Source organism: Palaemon carinicauda, chromosome 5 (assembly GCF_036898095.1).
Source record: "Palaemon carinicauda isolate YSFRI2023 chromosome 5, ASM3689809v2, whole genome shotgun sequence".
Lineage (NCBI taxonomy): Eukaryota > Metazoa > Arthropoda > Malacostraca > Decapoda > Palaemonidae > Palaemon > Palaemon carinicauda.
Genome location: NC_090729.1, coordinates 66,748,802 through 66,768,909, shown reverse-complemented (window position 1 = coordinate 66,768,909; position 20,108 = coordinate 66,748,802).

Genomic DNA, 20,108 nt, shown 5'->3' with positions numbered 1-20,108 from the left:
TTCAGAGAAAATATTCCATTTATTAAGTACTTTTGGAATTTTAACTCCTTTTAGTTATGGTAGGCAAATAGCCTAGGTTTTAATATCATAATTTATTGTTCATATATTTCTTAATAGTATACTATTATGTTTGATGAAATAGGTTGTTGAGAACTTTCTTGTTTGAAATTCCTACAGAAATCAGATTTTGTAAAAAAAAAAAAAAAAAAAAAAAAAAAGATGTTTCAGGCACTGTAAAAAAATAAATCAGGTTCCAGATCAAGATTGCAAAGATTCGCTTAATTTATTATAGCTTATTTATTACGCATTTCATTAATCTTTATTTTTCGGTGGTGACTAATGTCTGTTATTTCTACAATATCCCAAAAAGTAAGGAAATCTTTGTAATGGGAAAACTCCATCCTTTTAGTACTTTTTTTTCAGAAATTGATTCATCATCCGACTCTAATATCTTTAAAATTGTCCCTGTTCTTAGTAATATTGGTTATAAAAATCATTTAAAGAATCTATTTCATCAACAGTATTGTCGTTATCTTTTTATGTTTTTCTCTTTCTATATCAGATACGTGGGCTAGAGTCCGTCTCGCTTTTGTTTGACCGCACTGGCATTAGAAGAAACAAGGAAAAGCGGGTTGAACATGATTCCCTTCCTTTAAAGATATGCATTTTTTGGGTCGTTAGAGAAGACATCGAACGTAACCCTTTTCAAAGGTAAGGTCTAAAGTTATAATTTAGCAGATTATTACAAGAGTAGAAAATATTTCGATATAGATAGAGAGGAAAAAGAGATCAGAAAGGATGCAGTGGCTCGCCAATGCCCGGCATATTTGCATACACACTCACGGTCGTGTTGCATAATTTTACAAGACACCGTATTTAGTCCCTGAGTGTGATATATTCTTTTCTTTTTAAAAAAAAAATGGTGATATGAACATGTTAGTAACATTATGACCTTGTTTTCCTGGAAACAGTATTAACTGTATGAAAAGTAATGGTTTCTTATATATGCATATTTTTGGGCTCAAGCCATGTCATCCTGATGGAAGGTTCCTAAGAGTAGCTTCTTAAGGGATATATGTACTACAGTGATAATCCCAGAGAATTTACCTTTAGCTCTCCAAAATTCTAACTTCTGGCGCGAATATCCTTAAATTTCTCTCAAGGATATCGCATAATATCAGGAGACGTATTCATGACACGCCACATAGCAATCTGCACCCCGAATAGCGTTTACGCTTCCAGGGGGAAAGTGGCAGAATTAGAAGGGGAGCCGTATCAAGGTTACCCTAGTTCCCCTACTACTATTGACTATCACAACAGCGCCATATCCAATCTGGCTGACAATCCAATATGGCGGACATTCCTAATTTTGTAGCGAAATTGCACGGTCATGTTCCCTGTTGATCTGACATTTTCGATCTATTTTCAGGATTATTATTATGCTATCCCCAGCTTTTTTTCACCTCTGGAGAGTTGAGTATTGAATCTTTACAATTTGCACACTTCAGTTCCTGTCTCACAGTGAAATTAGAGTAATTTATTGTGATTAAGAGCTAGGCCTGTTACCAGAGGCGCCATGGGCGCTGTCGTTCGCTGGGCATGTGTTATTTAGTTAGTAGAACGATATTCCCTGTTGAAATAGCATTAATAATTCAATTATGGAAGCTATTGAGGCATTTGATACTTGTAAAAAAGTGATACCTCTACATACGATCTTAATTCGTTCCAGAAACTGCTTCGTATGTTAAAACGATCGTATGTTGGAGCAAATATTCCCATAAGAATACATGGTAATTTATTTAACTCGTTCCTCAGCCTAAAAACCCATAATAAATCCTTAATAAATGGCTACACATGATTACACATTACATTAATACAATACCTGTATAATAAATACATATTACAAACCAAAAAAAAAGAATAATAACAATGAAATAATAAATAAAAAAGGGGTTTTAATGTAACACTTTACCTTAACGACAGGCCAGCGCAGGTGTAGGGACTGCTAGGCAGGAGGAGACGGAAGATCAGCGAAGAGGTAGGGACGGTGACTTTGTACGATAACGTGTACGATAACTTACACAACTACGTGAACTTTAACTTAACTTACCTTATTTTTTTTTTCATTTTTATAATTTTATATTTTTTTTTAGATTTTTCTTTTCTTATTTTTAATTTTCATCACTTTCACTCGATTCGGTCTTCCTTTTCTTTGCTTCACTTTCTTTTCATCATGATCAGTAGACCGTTTTAAAGATTTTTTAAGAAACTATCGAGTGAAAGTTGCTTGGTACGGCTTTTGAGGATTTTTCTAAAATGCATTAAGCAAACATCATCGAACTGCGCAACAACACGGCAAACCTGTAGTTTCTGTGGGTGATGCTTGTCGATGAAATCAACAACGTGTTGATGATATGCAAACATCTGTTTTATTTTCGCCGTACCTATGATTTGGCCTATATCCTCGATCTCCTCCGACTTACTCAACTGCGCTTGGAACTCATCATGCTGCATGGCTTGCAGCTCCTTGAGTTCCTCGGTGGTGAGCTCTTCGTGATGCTCATCGACGAGTTCGGTGATGTCATCTTCATCCACCTCCAGACCCATGGACTTGCCAAGGGATACAATCTCTTCGACGTCTTCCTCGGCGGCAACCACAGGTTCATTCTCGGGGCCAAAACCTTCGAAATATCTGGGAGCAACAGCATCAGGCCAAAGCTTCTTCCCAGCGAAATTCAGGGTCCGACGAGTTACTCCCTCCCAAGCCTGATCAATGATCTTTAAGCAGTGCACGATATTAAAGTGGCTCCTCCAAAATTCACGCAAAGTTAAGTTGGTGCTTTGCGTGACATTAAAGCACTGCTTAAATAAGTGCTTGGTGTACAGCTTCTTAAAATTAGAGATGACTTGCTGGTCCATGGGCTGGAGGATAGGGGTGGTATTCGGTGGAAGATACAACACCTTGATGAATTTTTATTTGTCGATGATATCATCTTTGAGTCCGGGGGGGGGGGGTGAGCGGGTGAATTGTCCAAACAAAGCAAGCACTTCAAAGGCAAATTCCTCTCCTGAAGATACTTCTTGACAGCAGGGCCGAAAACTACGTTTACCCATTCCACAAAGATATGTCTAGTAACCCAAGCCTTAGAATTAGAACGCCATAGAACATGTAGCAGGTCTTTATTAATTCTATGTGCTTTAAATGCCCTTGGGTTTTCGGAATGGTAAACCAATAACGGCTTTATTTTGCAGTCCCCGCTGGTGTTGGCACAAAGCACAAGAGTCAACCAATCCTTCATTGGCTTATGTCCAGGCATTTTCTTCTCTTCGGCGGTAATGTACGTTCGACTAGGCATCATTTTCCAAAACAGACCGGTTTCATCACAGTTGAACACCTGCTGCTCTACATAACCTTCCTCTGCCACGATGCTTTCAAACTTTTTAACAAAGTCGTTAGCAGCCTTGGTGTCCGAACTCGAAGCTTCTCCATGACGAACAACTGAATGAATACCAGTCCGTTTCCTAAATTTCTCGAACCAACCTCGAGATGCCTTGAATTCCTCCGTCGTAGGATCGGCTGAACTCTCCCCCGTGTCACCCCGAGAGTGCGCTGCCTTCAAGTCACTGTAGATAGCACTGGCCTTCTCACAAATGATCGTTTCCGTGATCGTATCGCCAACAATCTCCTTGTCTTTGATCCATATTAACAAAAGTCGTTCCATCTCTTCAAGGGTAGGGCTACGACGTTTAGAAATAATCGTGATCCCCTTCGAAGGTTTCACTGCTTTAATGGCTGACTTCTGTTTTATGATCGTCGAGATCGTAGACATATTCCGGCCATATTGTTTAGCCAGATCGCTAACACGTACACCTCGCTCATGCTTTTCTACTATTTCTTGCTTTAATTCTAACGAAAGCATAGACTTCCTCTTTTTCTCACCACTACTACTACTTCCTGAACCGAAACTAAGCTTTTTAGGACCCATGATTACAGAACACAGAAAACAACACGTGAAAAGGGAAGATGAAAAACTGTTAAAACTGAGCGAATAGAGAACAACCACACAATGCGCACGAGATGAGAGGACTGATCAAGGTGACACTCGATTGGCGTCCCTCCGATGTGCTGCCGTCTAGCGGCGTCAACAACAAACGACGCTGGACGCTTTCGAAAAAATTCCACGGGTAAGCGTATTGTTTACTTCGTATGTTGGAGCAACACTTCGGATGTCGAGACAGAAATTTGGTCGAATTTTACTTCGTATGTTAGAAAATCGTATGTTAGGACAATCGTATGTTAGGACAATCGTATGTAGAGGTTCCACTGCATAGGCATAATTTTCCTTTTTCTGTGTCGATCGTATATGTCAGAGTATCGGTGATATAGGTACCCTAGATCTCGCCTTGCCTGGGTAACCTAACCTAGGCAACATATACTTTCGACATTTCCCCGGTTACCCTTGTGTATTGGCTATCAATTCATCGGAGATTGATATCTCCTAGAACTATTATATAACCGATACTCGTCTCTAATAGAGATTTAAGGGTAATCTCTCTTCCCTCTGAGTGTAGCCTTAGGCTACAACCCTTTTGGGTCGTGCCTTGAGTTTTAATTCAGACATGACTAGCCTAGGGTTTTCTGTCTCGTCCCTTAACAGCAGATGGTAAGTTTGGGGATACGATCAGAACCTCAGAGTATTTAGTCTTGTACCGGCAGTCGGTCGGCAGGGTGAATAGTCATTCCCCTACCGGCTAGGCTGCCGGCATAGGAGGCTAGCCCTCCCTAGACTACACCTGAAGTGGTTGTATGATACCGCCACCTTCTCCCTGTGGCCTAGTAGACTAGTCCTATGCTCGCAGACCCTAGGCTGAAAAGTAGTATACTTCTGAGGCCTAGGATGGCGCGGCTCTGGAACTCTGTTTCTCCCTTGTTGAGAGGAGGCGGCATTGCTGCCGTCCCCTTAACTGTATTGGCACACCCTAGGCTGGAGAATAGAAGATTCTCCTGCCGCCAAGGATGGCGCCGATACTGAAACAGAGTTTCTTCCAGGTGTGTAGGTCCGGCAACATTGCCAGCTCTTTCCACACCTCATATAGGACACTTTTCCTCCCCATCTGTTCTTTTATAATGGCCGAGCCATTGTCTTTCTTGAGCCGGCGTCCTGCAACCTTACCATTGCCAGTGGGTTGCCAGGGCCGGCCAGACTCCCTCTCTACAGCTGTTGTCCGGCTATGCCAGCTGCAGGCAGCCATGACAACTGCCGGCGGCCATGTTGGTTGCCGGCGACCATGTGTCTTACAAGATGTCGGCGGCTATGACGGCTGCCAGCGGCGATGCATGCTGTTGATAGCCATGTCATCTGTTGGCAGCCATGACGGCTGCCGGTGACTGGTGGCTGCTGGCAGCCATGATGGCTGTGGGTGGGAAGTCCCTTCTGTCACTAAGGTTCTCCAGTTTTTCCTTGGACTGCTGGCCACAAGTTCTGCTGTCGGGGTTTTGCCAGTCCGGCACAGATAGGTGCTGACTCAGTCGGCAGCTCGCCGACTGTACTAGTACTGCCGGAGGCTAGCCTGGTGGCGGTGTGCCAGCGGGACCTTGCCGGCGATAGTACTGTGGCTGGATGGAAGCTTGAATGTTACATTCTTCCCTTCCATTTGAACCTTCTTTCTGGAAAAAGGCAGTAAAATTAGACTTTTACATCCTTAATTACTGTATACATACACAGTAATAGGTAGCTTTCACTCCATGCTATCTCTCTCTCTCTTTTAGCTAGCATGCTGGATGTGCCGGCAAGAACTAGTTATGCCGGCAACATGCCAGCATAACTACAGTATATGTTTATACAGGTAGTCAGTATATTTGCAGTATAGGATATACTGCAGATAGAAAAACTACCGTATATCTTATACTAGTAATTATTTCCAGTATATCTTGGGTATCCCTACCCAGGTATTTGCTGAGCCCAATCCTATATTGAAAGAATAGAATTTCTTCAATATTCTGATTAGAAATCACTTTTTATATTGCCCTACAATATTAAATATTTTAAGGGCTGGTGGTACACTTCATGTACACTTCTCTACCCCTAGGGGTTAGAACCCTTTTAGTTGGAGTTCCTTCGATAGAGGAATCTCCTTATAATTAATTCTGAGGGGAGGTAACAGCATTTACTTGCAGGGGATACACAAGTATGTGTCTCCCACTATCCCTCTATAGCTTACTATCCTAAGCTATTTTGTCAAAAGAGGACTTTTATATATTGCTTATCAGTGAGATAATCAATTGTATACTCATCCTGTTTTCCTTTCTTTACAGGAGGAACACCAGATGACATGCATTGCAGTCTTCTGCAAGATCAAGAGTAAGTGTTTTTACGGTCATAATACATGCAGGTTTCATGCCCCCTGCAATATTATTTCTGAATCCCTGCATTATTGGAACCCGCAGGTTTGCAATGTATGTCGGACCTTAATGTCCGAAGGTTTCGAGAATCCCAAGTCGATGGAGTCTAGGGATGCAGCTCGTAACAAATTACGCAATTGGGTGAGAGGTTTCCAGAAAATCTCTCCGGGACCATACCCACCTAATGATAGATTGCGTAACCTACTATTCCAGAAAGCAAGTAAGGAAATAGTGGTGTCCCAGGCACGATTCAGACCTCCCCGCGGCCAGACAGCCTTTGGGATGGAGGGTAGGAAGCCCTCACGGGAAGAGGGGGAGAAGGTCGTGCTGGAACCGTCTGTGCCGGCTCTAGAGCCATTGACATCGACATCTTCACCCCCTACCCCTCCATTAAATGGAAATGACCAATTATGGGCCCAAATTAAAGGTTTAATAGAAAACCGTCGCAAACAAGATGAAAAGGGGTCATACAAATGACCCATAGACCAAGACCTTATGATATGCTCCAAAACCAATCCCTGGAGGTTTGCGGAGCTTATGCCGATTTTAAACAGCAAACTCTACATCTCGGAGAAGATGGGTGCTGTTCCTTTGGACAATTGCTTCATTCGTCTGAGACACGAACCAACGTCAACAAAAGATACGGAACTAAAGGAAGTCATGGTTCTCGACCATGATAAGGCACAGGCTATTTTGTTAAATAACCTGAAGAAGGCGGGTTACTCGGTGTCGAAAGTATTCACACTAGGTAACAAACACCCTTCCTTTCTTGCTCCTGCTTCATTATCATTCCCCTTTAAGTGGAAAGCATTTAAATTTGTTGCTAAGGCAGTGGAAGCAGGTAGACCTTGTCCTGCACTTGAGGAGTGCAAGCCTCTGTCACTAGCCTTTTCCAGGCAGGAGAAGGATTGGAAGGAAGTCCACTTAACCTTCTCAATAGGAAGACTAGATGTGGATGTTGCTAGTAGACAGTTTAGTGGGAATCTTCCTAAGCTACTGGAGTTTCTTTTGTATAACAAACAAGAAACAAAGGAGAGACTTGCAGCCTCCCTATCCTTACAGAAATGCATAGAGTTGGGTTCAACCCACCAAACTACCCCAGACATGCTCATGGTCTTGGCCAAAATGCATATGGCCACCTTAGTAAAAGACCTTTATGCCTTTATGAAGGGTAGGAGAGCCTGTAGAGAGTTTGTATTCACTGCCGCGACAGTGAAACACGAAACTAGGAAACTAATATCTTTCGACATCTGGGGTAGAGACCACTTTCCAAATGGGATAGTTTGAAAGACGATTAAGGAGGCCACCATGGAGAACATAAGGCTTCTCCAAAAGTGGGGCCTCCTTTCAAAAAGAAAGTCTTCAGCAGTTGTGAGTCCCCAACCTAAGAGGAAGACGGAAAATTCTAGTAGTTTTCCTTGGGATGTTCAACAACATCCCACAGTCACAATGACCACGGTGCCACAGGCAAACGGTCGGATATGTAAACCTTCTGATCATGCGAAGCAAACAGACGCTTCTGGTAGGAGGGAGGTTCCTTTAGGATCGCTGGACCTTCGATCCTTGGGTACAAGGCCTAATCAAGATGGGACTAGGACGGGAAGTAGACATACCTCCACCATCATTTCCTCAACTCCTACATTCCAAAACTCTCCTGGAAGAGTATACCTTAGAGCTCTAGAGCATACAAGCGGTAAGGAAAAGTACAGTCCATCGAATTCCAGGGAAGGCTGTTTGGTGTTCACGAGGAGGACTCAAGAAAACTCAGAGTCATTCAGAACTGGTAGCCACTCAACAAGTTCAAATAAAACAGCAAGTTCAGAATGTTAATCCTTCTGAACATAAGGACCTTATTTCAATGAGGGGTGTTCGCAGTCTTGTCAAACCAGAAAGATGCCCGTTGGCAACGTCAGTCAGTCACCCCCTCTCCTCCTACCTAGGATCCAAGTTACAGAAGATAACGTATATCCTTGGCAAGATACTTGTCAGACTAGACACAGTCCTAAGTATCTTCACGGGATTAGCAGACACAGTCAAGCAAAAACCAGGCCTAGAAATGGTTCAGGCAACAACGTACCTGGACGAAAGGCTGGGGTGGGCAGCACCCGAAGTGGCTGGTCTACGAGCATCCAAGGAAATGATCCGGTTCCCGGAACATCGGCGATGCAAGATAAGCTTCAAGAAGTCTCGATTCTCTCCAGCTTAAAAAACCATTGAAACCTGTGGTCACCTAAACTCTCCTTTCCCTTGGGGACGTAAAAGGAGATTGCAGGGTCGGTCAAGAGACTATGGTAATCAGTCAGGATTCCAAGACGCTAACAGGGAGGAGTTCTGAACTCTCTCCAGCTCGTGATAATGACAGACCTGGTGCTAAAACCACAGCTGAAAGATGCATTAAGAGTCTGGAGAAGATACGCATCAAACGCTCGAAGAGATCTAAAAGGACTGATATCGGTCTTTCCTTATTCGCTTCCCTAACAATGGTCAAAGGCCAAAAGCCTGTAGGCCATGTTGGCCCTGTCATGGGTGGGGAAACTCTCTCCACACAGATCAGACCTCCTCAGGCTGATCTGGGTCATCGAAGTGATAATGAGACGTTGAACCCGACGAGGCTAAAGAGCATCTCATCTAATTTAGGCAATGTTAGCCATCCCTTACCTAAAGGAATGACACATATCAGTAGTTCATGTATAACTGATCCGCAAGGTGACAGCGGATGCTCTATTCGGGCTCAAGCTGATAGAGTTAGAATGGTCCACGGACGCAGACCTATCCTCTCCCAGATGGGAACAAGTCCCGGAGCTGCAGATCGACCTCTTCGTCACGAGCGTCATCAAGATACTACCTCGATATGTAAACCCATACGAGGATCCTCTAGTGGAGATAACAGACATCATGTCTCTAGTGTAGAGGGGATGGACTTAGGAATTCCTATTCATCCCATCCAATCTCCTGCTGAAGGTCCTCAACGTGCTGAGATCCTTCCAGGGAGGAGTGACTCTGTTGGCTCCCAAGAAGCCCAAGAGCAACCTGTTCCCTTTAATGAAGGAACTGAGGCTGAGGCTGGCCCTAGTTCTGAACCCAGAACTATCTCAGAAGGTTCAGAAGTTAATTGACTTCGGTTTATCACAGAGAAACCGAACCCTTCATTTTATGATTTTCTTGCCCTAGCGGTTAGGAAAAGGTTTAGGATCTCAGAAGGCAATATAAAATTCTTAGAAGAACACAAGTCTAAGTCAACTAGGAGACAATATGAGTCTTCTTGGAAAAAGTGGGTTGCTTTTATAAAAGCAAAAGGACCGAAAGAAATCTCAATGGACTTCTGTCTGTCCTTCTTTGTCCACATTCATAATCAAGGTCTGGCGGCCAATACGATAACTACGTGCAAGTCAGCCTTAACTAGACCTCTTCTATATGCCTTTCAAGTGTATCTGGCGAGTGAAATCTTTGATAAGATTCCAAAGGCATGGGCAAGGCTTAGACCTGCAGCACCACCAAAGCCCATCTCATGGTTTTTGACAAGGGCCTACATTATGCCTCATCTGTGAACAATGAAGATTGTTCCCTCAAGGATCCTACCCAAAAGGTTATTTTTCTGTTCACCATAGCCTCCGAGACTAGAGTTAGTGAAATAGTGGCCCTATCTAGAGATGAGGGTCACATTCAGTTCACAGAAGTGGGAGAACTGAATCTCTTTCCTGATCCAACCTTTCTCGCTAAGAATGAGAATCTGCCCTCTGAAGGAAGATCTCTCTATGTCCGGTAGTGTCTAAAGGTCTATCTTCGTAGAACTTCAAGCTTCAGGGGAGGACAGCTCTTTAAAGGAGAAACCTCTGGATCAAACTTATCCCTAAAACAACTGAGGGTGAAGCTCACCTACTTTATTCGCAGAGCAGATCCTGACAGTACTCCCACAGGTCATGATCCGAGAAAAATTGCTTCATCACTGAACTTTTTCAGTATATAGACTTTGAGCATCTTCGCTCATATACTGGATGGAAATCATCTAGAGTGTTCTACAAACACTATGCTAAGCAAGTCCATGAACTGAAGCATTATGTGGTGGCGGCAGGTAGTGTATTAAAACCTGTCGTCTAATTCTGCGATGAACAGTTTATTGATTGGGACTATCAATTAAAGGGAGAAGGAGTCAGTACTTTTAGTGTGACCTCCTTTTGATTGTGTGTTACCAAGGTAACACTAAATCTGTTCAAAAATCTCAAGCGTGAAATTATACAGATAACACTAGTGCCGTGTGTACGTAGTACACAGCGTTGATAGAATATAAAAGGTAGTAGGTTGGCCAGGGCACCAGCCACCCGTTGAGATACTACCACTAGAGAGGTATTGGATCCTTTGACTGGCCAGACAGTAATGCATTGGATCCCTCTCTCTGGTCATGGCTTATTTTTTCTTTGCCTACACTTACACAGAATAGTCTGGCCTATTCTTTACATATTCTCGTCTTTCCTCATACACCTGAACACAATGAGATACTTAACACTTCTTCACCTAAGGGGTTAATTACTGTACTGCAATTTTTTCAGTGTACTTTCCTCTTGGTAAGGGTAGAAGAGACTCTTTAGCTTTGGTAAGCAGCTCTTCTAGGAAAAGGACACTCCAAAATTAAACTATTGTTCTCTAGTCTTTGGTAGTGCCATAGCCTCTGTATCATGATCTTCCACTGTCTTGGGTTAGAGTTCTCTTGCTTGAGGGTACACTCGGGCACACTATTCTATCTTATTATTTTTTTTTCTTCCTCTTGTTTTTTTGAAATGGTGTGTTGGGCAGGCTTAATAGAAGGGCCATAGATGCCTGGTGCTTTATCAAGAGGTTGTCTTTTCCTTTTTCTGATTCTCTTTCTTCTCAAAACCATCCTTACTGTCCTCCCTTCAGTTGAAGTGGCTATCCTGGAGGGTATTTAGCCTTGCATGGTGTATCGGCTCCTCCATGTTGACCAGTTTTTCCGACATTTTACTATAGTCTATGGGTATCATCAATCACTTTACTTATAATTCTGTACATATTGTTTTTGTTATAATTCTTGTTAATCTAGTTTTTAAGTATGATGTCTCTTTTTTATTTCTATTAATTCTTATGCTGTCTGGAGACATTGGGCGAAATCCGGGACCAGTACGTCCTAGATTTCGTCAATGTCGTCTTCTGTATTGCAATATTCGTGGTCTTCATGCAAATATCCAAGACCTTACAGTTGGGTCCAGACAGTATGATATTCTTTTGTGCTCAGAAACTTTGGTTTCTAAGATGAGGCACTCATCTGAGCTCCTTATAACTGGTTTTAAGAAGCCACTAATGTTGAAACGTGATGCCATTCCTAGGGCCAGGGGAATGGCGGTGTATATTAGGACCGAGTACCCTGCTTCTCATAAGTCCTGCTATCAATGTGGATGTCATGAGATTCAGGTAATAAAAGTTTGTGGCAGGCATAACAACTTTTATTTGTGTTCGATATACCGGAATCCAGACATGGATGATTCTATCTACGATTATCTTTTTACCATTATGGCTAATATACAAGATGACAGAAAGGCTTCTTTTGTCTTTGTTGGTGATTTTAATGCTCACCATAGGGAGTGGTTAAGTTCTATCTCTCCTACCGATCGCCATGGCTTAAGAGCTTTAGACTTTGCCTCTGAATCAGGCTGTGAGCAAATCATAAATGAAGCTACTCACAGGTCTGGTAATTGCTTGGACCTCGTATATACTGACTCCCCTGGCGTTATAACTAGTAAGGTTGGTTCTCCAGTCGGGACATCTGATCATGCCTTGATTTCATTAGTAGTGAAGACTGAGCAGCCTGTCCCTGATATATCAGAATCTTGTAAAATTTATATGAAATCCCAAGCAGACTGGAATGGGATTTTGCATGATCTTTTGTGCTTGAATTGGTCACAATTATATAGTAGTGTAGATCCTGTTGTCCCTTTGAATGAGAATCTAGTCAACATAATTGATAGGCATATCCCTTCTCGTGTGCTAAGGTACCGAGTGAAGGACAAACCGTGGTTCAATGATGATTGTAGATGTGCTTATTTGGAGAAGTAGGAGGCCTATCGCCTTTGTAAAGGTACCAGATCAGATTTGACCTGGAACAACTATACTCGGCTTTGAGCTTTTGCTCAGAGAGTTTATGCCTCAACTGAAAAGTAGTATAATTTAACCATAAAAGAAACCCTTTCTGGTTCAACTCAGGAACATAAATGGTGGTCTACCCTTAAATCTGCACTCTTTGGTGTAGATGCAACAGTTCCTCCTTTACTTAAACCAGATGGCTCAGTCACTCACTGCCTAAAGGAAAAGGCAACCCTTTTGGCTGATGTTTTTGATAGTAAACAGAGTAATGAGAAACTTGAACTTACTCATTCCTGTTTTCCTGAGGCTAAACTAACTAGTTTGGCTTTTCGATCTCGTGAGATTAAAGCTCTGTTGATGGACCTTGATGCTTATGGAGGTGTAGACCCAAATGGCATTTTTCCTTTGTTCTTTTTTTATAAAGACAGCAGATTTCTTAGCTCCAAAGTTATCTGTTATTTTGCGCAAGTTAGCAAGAAGAGGAGCTTTTAGCACTTGTTGGAGAATTGGTAATGTTACTCCTCTATGTAAATGTGTTTTTGGTAGCTTAAGTCCCACTGATTACCGCCCAATTTCCATAACTCCCATATTATCTAAAGTTTTTGAACGTCTTCTGGCCAAACTTCTTAAGAGGTTTGCTGAAGGTAATCATCTACTCCCTAGTTTGCAATTTGGTTTTCGTAAAGGCCTTGGAGCATGTGATGCCCTTCTTACAATCTCCAATGGTGTACAGAAATCCCTTGATTGTGGTCAGGAAGTTCGTATGATTGGCCTTGATTTTAGTGCTGCCTTTGACCATGTTAATCATGAGGCCCTTTTTTCAAACTGAAACAGTTGGGAGTGGTAGGGTCGTTTCTTAGCATTATTACTGATTTTGTAGGTAATAGATCTCAAGGAGTTGTTGTTGATGGGCACCATAGTGAGTATAGGAATGTGATATCCTTTGTTCCACAGGGTAGTGCTCTTGGCCCATTACCTTTCATACTATATACACATGACATGTGGTTTGACCTAGTAAACAAGCTTGTTGCATATGGAGATAATGCTACTCTCTTTGCATCAATTCTAACCCCTGAATGTAGATCTGGGGTTGGTGAATCCCTTAATAAAGATTTAGCTAAAATTATTGCATGGTGCAAATTATGGGGTATGAAGTTGAATCCTAACAAAACTCAAAGTATGATTGTAAGTAGGTCAAGGACGGTGGCTTCTCAACATCCGGATCTCAGTATTGATAATGTTTCTTTAAATTTGTATGACTCTTTAAAATTTCAGGTGTGATTCTCGACAGTAAATTTACTTTTGAGAAACGCATTAGATCTTTTTCTTCTTCAATTGCACAAAAAATTTGCTTATTGAGAAAGTCTTACAAGATTTTCGGTGATCAATCTATTCTGAAGAATTGTTTTAATTCTTTTATTCTACCTTCTTTTGAGTATTGTTCTCCTGTCTGGTCTTCATCTGCTGATTCTCATCTTAATTTGTTGGACAGAAACTTACGGTCTATTAAATTTCTTATTCCTGATCTAGATATTAATCTTTGGCACCGTCGTTCAATTAGTTCATTATGCATTTTGCATAAGATTTTTCATAACTCTGACCATCCTTTACATTCAGATCTCCCTGGACAATTCTATCCTGTTCGTAATACTAGGCAGGCAGTTAATTCTAATAGCCAGACCTTCTCCATCATGAGGCCCAATACTACACAGTATTCTAGAAGTTTTATTCCAGCTGTTTCAAAGTTGTGGAATGATCTTCCTAATCGAGTAGTTGAATCAGTAGAACTTCAAAAGTTCAAAGTTGGAGCAAATGTTTTTATGTTGACCAGGCTGACATGAGTCTTTTTATTGTTTATATATGACATTCCTATTATTGACGTTGTTAATAGTTTATACAGGACATATCTGTTTCGACGCTGTTACTGTTTTTAGAATGATATATTGTTAATTTATTCTCATCATTTATTTATTTCCTTATTTCCTTTCCTCACTGGGCTATTTTTCCCTGTTGGAGCCCTTGGGCTTATAGCATCTTGCTTTTCCAACTAGGGTTTTAGCTTGGCTAATAATAATAATAATAATAATAATAATAATAATAATAATAATAATAATAATAATAATAATAATAATAATAATAATACAGAAATTTTGAAGGGAAATTTTATTAAAAAAAAACTTTTCTTCAGTCTGAGAGTGGCACTAATCATTTCTTCCCTTTTCAAAAAAGGGAAAAATAATTTCTGTATATGTCTCATTTATAATTCCTTTATCATACTACATTCGTTTTACTTGTTAATTCATTTAGTCAATTATTAAGAATAAATGTCTATTGAAATGCAGTTACGTCCTAATTCTCCCGACAATTGCAATTTTAAGATGCCAGAGTTCTTTGACTTACTCTTGTAAGTATTCTTCATATCATTGTATGCTTACAAACAATGGATATAAGGACAATATATACAAACCTTGAGACTGTTTGTATACTCAGTGTATATTTACGTTTGTTCATATAATATATCCTAACCTTGAGGCACCTTTTTCTACCGTCTAGGATGACTCTTCCCTGTAGGGCTCAGGAAGCACTAACATTGTTTATGATTAGTGATGATGACGGATAACGGTAACGTCATTTGTCTCAAACGGTCCAAATGACCATAGAAATATTGTCCCAAGGTTAAGGCACTGATGAAAATCTACAGAAATATTAATTCTCTGGTATGCTTCCCTCAGGATGACATGGCTTGAGCACAAAAAATGGATTTTGAGCAAAGCAAAAAATCTATTTTTGGGTGAGATGGCCATGTCGTTCTGATGGACCCACCCTTATTTTCTAAAGAAAAGATCTTCACAGTTTCCCTCTCGAACTACTGTATCTGTAGCACCATGCTCAATGCTACAAGGAATGTTCGCCATATTGGATTATCAGCCAGATTGGATATAGCGCTGTTGTGATACTCAATAATAGTAGGGGAACAAGGGTAACCTTGATACGGCTCCTCTTCTAATTCTGCCACTTTCCCCTATGTGGCGTGTCAAGAATACGTCCCCTGATATTATGCGATATCCTTGAGAGAAATTTAAGGATATTCGCGCCAGGAGTTAGAATTCTGGAGACCTAAAGGTAAATTCTCTGGGAATATCACTGTAGTACATTTATCCCTTAGGAAGCTACTCTTAGGAACCTTCCATCAGGACGACATGGCCATCTCACCCAAAAATAGATTTATCGCTTCGCTCAAAATCCATTTTATTTTCAATGCCAAGAGGGTGTCACAAAGTAGCTGATATGTAGAACACCTCGGGACTCCCCCTCCTCCTCTCTCCTATGGAAAATTCCATTATTTACGATATTAGATAAGGCTGAACAATTATTCTGATGGCCTAGCAGACATTTTTCTTATCAAATGAATAGTTATATTTCCTTTAAAAATAATTTAGGCTATATAAATTATTCAATACAGTTAGATATAGGAGTTAGCCTATGCCCTCCTATACCCTACCTAACCCAGGAGCAGTGGCCACAGTAACCTTCTATAGCCTAACCCAAAACTGCATATATACCTTGAGTAGGGTATATATGAAGATGTTTGAAAAGGCCTATCCTCTGCTATATTGCATTAAAAGGCAAATTAGCCTCATTTACCTTGCTTAGTCTGGTAAGATTTCTTTTGCCTCATAAACCTTAAAGGTAACTTACTCTTTTTTAAAATACATTATTTAGTTTTTTAGAAAAATTGGAAACTATTTTTTTTATATCACTGTAAAATTATTAAAAAGAAATGTCATGTGTAATTTTTGTTTTGAAACTAAAACATGATTATATTTTTTCTTTGTTATTATAAGGATCTTCTAGAGGTAGGCATTATTATTTGAAGAATAAAAAAAAATGAAATAAAAATGATTACAGGGAACCAGTCTGGGAGAATAAATTATGGAAGAGTGTACATCCCCTAAAGCTGAATAAAGAAAAGTATGGAACGTGTCTCTCACCCTATAGACAGGACGTATGTATTAATCTGGATAGTCTATGATACCAGAGAGCTTAGAAAGTAAGATTGAACCATATTCTGTTCAGAAACCAGGGAAGCCAGCAGGTAGGACCCATTGTTCCACTACCTTCTCCAGTTCTCCTGTGCCATCTACGCCGGAACATCAAAAGTGAATCTAGCTAATGGCGAATGAAAATTTTTATCAGGGGGACGAAAGTGAAAATTCCCCGTAACATCTTTTCTTGTTTTCTTATTGCTTCGATAATGTGAATTTGATAATAAACGAGGAATATTTAGTGTGAAATGCTGAGGGCCTTGGAATGTACATAATAAAATGACTGTGAAGGCCTATAGAGAGTCGAATTCCCCTTGATTATATGACCAGCAAGGTAGCCCTTAAAGTAAAATAAGATACACATGAGTTGTCATATAGTATTTTCAAGCTTCTATCATTACCCAAGTTCTTGTCATTCTTTTATAGTAAGCTGTGAACCACATAGTAACAATGATGGTATTATATGTAGTCGCGCAAATTTGCTTAAATGCTAACGTGTATCTTAAAGACGATATTTAATTGTTTTGGGTGAAAGAGACTTATAATTAACCTCGGGTGTCTCTGATACCATGCTAAGGCAATTCGTCCTTTATATACATCTAATAACACAAGGTTCTTTCCCTATTACCCAATTTGAATCAAAGTAATTTGGTTTCAAAATATCAGTGGTTAATAAAGCATTCACCATCTCCTGAATTAATCTCTCCCATCAGTGTAGATAAGGCTAAAACGAAGATTAAGTTCACTTAAACAATATATTGTATAGAACACTTAATCCATTAAAATTTCGGAAAATAATACAATGGATCCATGTACGTTACATTCTATCACTTAACGAGTAGTTTTGACGTAATCCTGATCGTTAATACTATGAAAATTGCAAATCTGGATCTAGAATCCAGATCCGGATCATCTCCAAAATATAATGTCGTTGTCCATGGCCTAATATCTATCTGCGGTGAAAATTTCGCCCAAATCTGTTGAATATTTTCTACGTATTCCTCTCAATAGATGCACAGGCAAATAGATAAACCGACACGATTTTACAACCTCCTTGGCGGAGATAATGAAACATGAATCATATGTGAGAAATGTACAGTATTAGCATATTCATCTGAGAGTTATAGCCTTTCAGTATGTTTGAGGAATTTCTTCTTGGTAATATTTTACTGTTACAGGGCAATGTAATCTGGGAAGAAAACTACTTTTTCCTATAGAAAAAATTCCGCTCACTTCGAAAATGACATTCGTTCCCGTCGCAAATGAATAGTTTCAGATATATATATATATATATATATATATATATATATATATATATATATATGTATATATATATATATATATATATATATATATATATATATATATATATATATATATATATATATATATATATATATATATATATATATATATATATAACGGATTTTGAGCGAAGCGAAAAATCTATTTTTGGGTGAGATGGCCATGTCGTCCTGAAGGAAGGTTCCTTCAGTAGCTTCCTTTGGGTATATATGACTACCATAAATATTCCCAGAGAATTAAACTAAAGGTTTCACAGAATTCTAACTTCTGGTGCCAGTACCCTAAAGGTTTCCCTCTAGGATATCGTATATCAACAGGGGACGCATGCATTAACACGCCACATGGCTATCTGCACCCCACATAGCGTTTACGCTTCGAGGGGGAAAGGTGGCGAGGTAACTGAGGAGCCATTCCAAAGTTACCATTCCTTCGTTACTGTTACGGTACTCGCAACGTAAACAAACCGTCTGCCTTACTGTGTGACGTCACGTCCGTCCTCATTCTTATTCCAGCTTCCAACCGGCTTCCGCGATACAGTATAGCAGGGAGGGGCCTGGCAGGCTGAACTGGAACAGTTGGGCGGGTCCATCAGGACGAAATGGCCATCTCACCCAAAAATAGATTTTTCGCTTTGCTCAAAATCTGTTTTTTGGGCTCAAGCCATGTCGTCCTGATGGAAGTGTACTAGAGAATTAATGTATCGTGGATTTTTTTCCCATTTCAAGTGCCTTCTACTCCGACTAACATTCCTGCGGTCTGGTGACCGAAGAGACCGTGACATCTCCGTTAAATGTCACTACCAGTGGCATTACAATGACCTGGCTTCCCGCCCCCCTGGCAGGGGAGTTCTGATTGGACAAGAGGAACATCTCGAAGTAACCTGGCGGAGATAGACTCACCTGGATGAAGAGATCGTGCCGGTCTCGAAGACAGATCAGAAGGGTAAATATTTGTGTAAGAACAAATTTTATAACATTAGGTGAGTGTATATTAGGTACTATGTATATTAACTATAATAAACCCTGGAAATATGATCAATAAAACAATAACAGCAATTTATTTTCATATGGAAGATAGGAGCAAAATCAGATGCATATGGTAAATAAAATAAATATTTTATTTGAAAATTGCATGGAAATATGGAAAATTATGTACAATAATAATATTGGATAATAGACATAGATTTTCAGTAAGACAGTGATGTAGAATCTGAAAGGGAAATATTTTGTTTTTGCTCCCTCAGACCCCTACCCCCACTCTATCCCTTTGTGTTGGCTTGCCTTCACACCCCTGTCCGCTGTCCTACAATTCCTCCCTTGGGGAGAGTTTTAGGTTAAGGTCAAAATCCGTTTTTTGGGCTCAAGCCATGACGTCCTAATGGAAGGTTCCTTTAGTAGCTTCCGAAGGGTATATATGACTACAGTGATATTCCCAGAGAATCAAACCAAAGGTTTCACAGGATTCTAACTTCTGGCGCGAGTACCTTTAAGATTACTCTCAAGGGTATCGTATATCATCAGGGGACGTATTGTTGACACGCCACATGGCAATCTGCACCCCGAATAGCCTTTTCGCCTCTAGGCTCTAGGGGGAAAGCGTGGCAGAATAGAAGGGTAACCGCAACAAAGATTACTCTGGTTCCCCTACTACAATCGTATCAAAACCGCGCCAACTCCCTCTGGCAGTCATTCCTTTATCTGTAGCGACTCGCTACGGTGGTGTTCCCTGTCGATCTGACATTTCCGATCGATTTCTGGGAATCTTTATGATTCTACGGCTTCTTTCTCCATCTAGAAAGTTGAGTATTGATTCTTTACAATATGTAATTTAGTTCCAGCCTCGCAATGAAATTGTGTATTTCTTGTGTGCGGATCTTCGCCGATCGCCGGTGTCGCCTTGGCGCTGTCGTTCTTTGTACATGTGCTATTTAGTTAGCAGAACGACATTCCGGTGTAAATAGCTTATTCATTGTTATGAAAGCTATTTAGGCATTATATATTGTAAAGATATCTATAAGCATATTTTTCCCTTTCCGTGGCGATCGTATATGTCAGAGTTTTGATGATTTAGGTAACCGAAATCTCGTCATGTCTGGGTAACATAACCTAGACAACATATACTTTCGTCATTTCCCCGGTTACCCTTGTGTGATTGGTTATCATTCCTGGAGATCGATATCTCCTGGAATTATATTAATCATCATCAATCTCACTAGAGATTTATGGGTAATCTCTCTTCCCTCTGAGAGTAGCCTTAGGCTA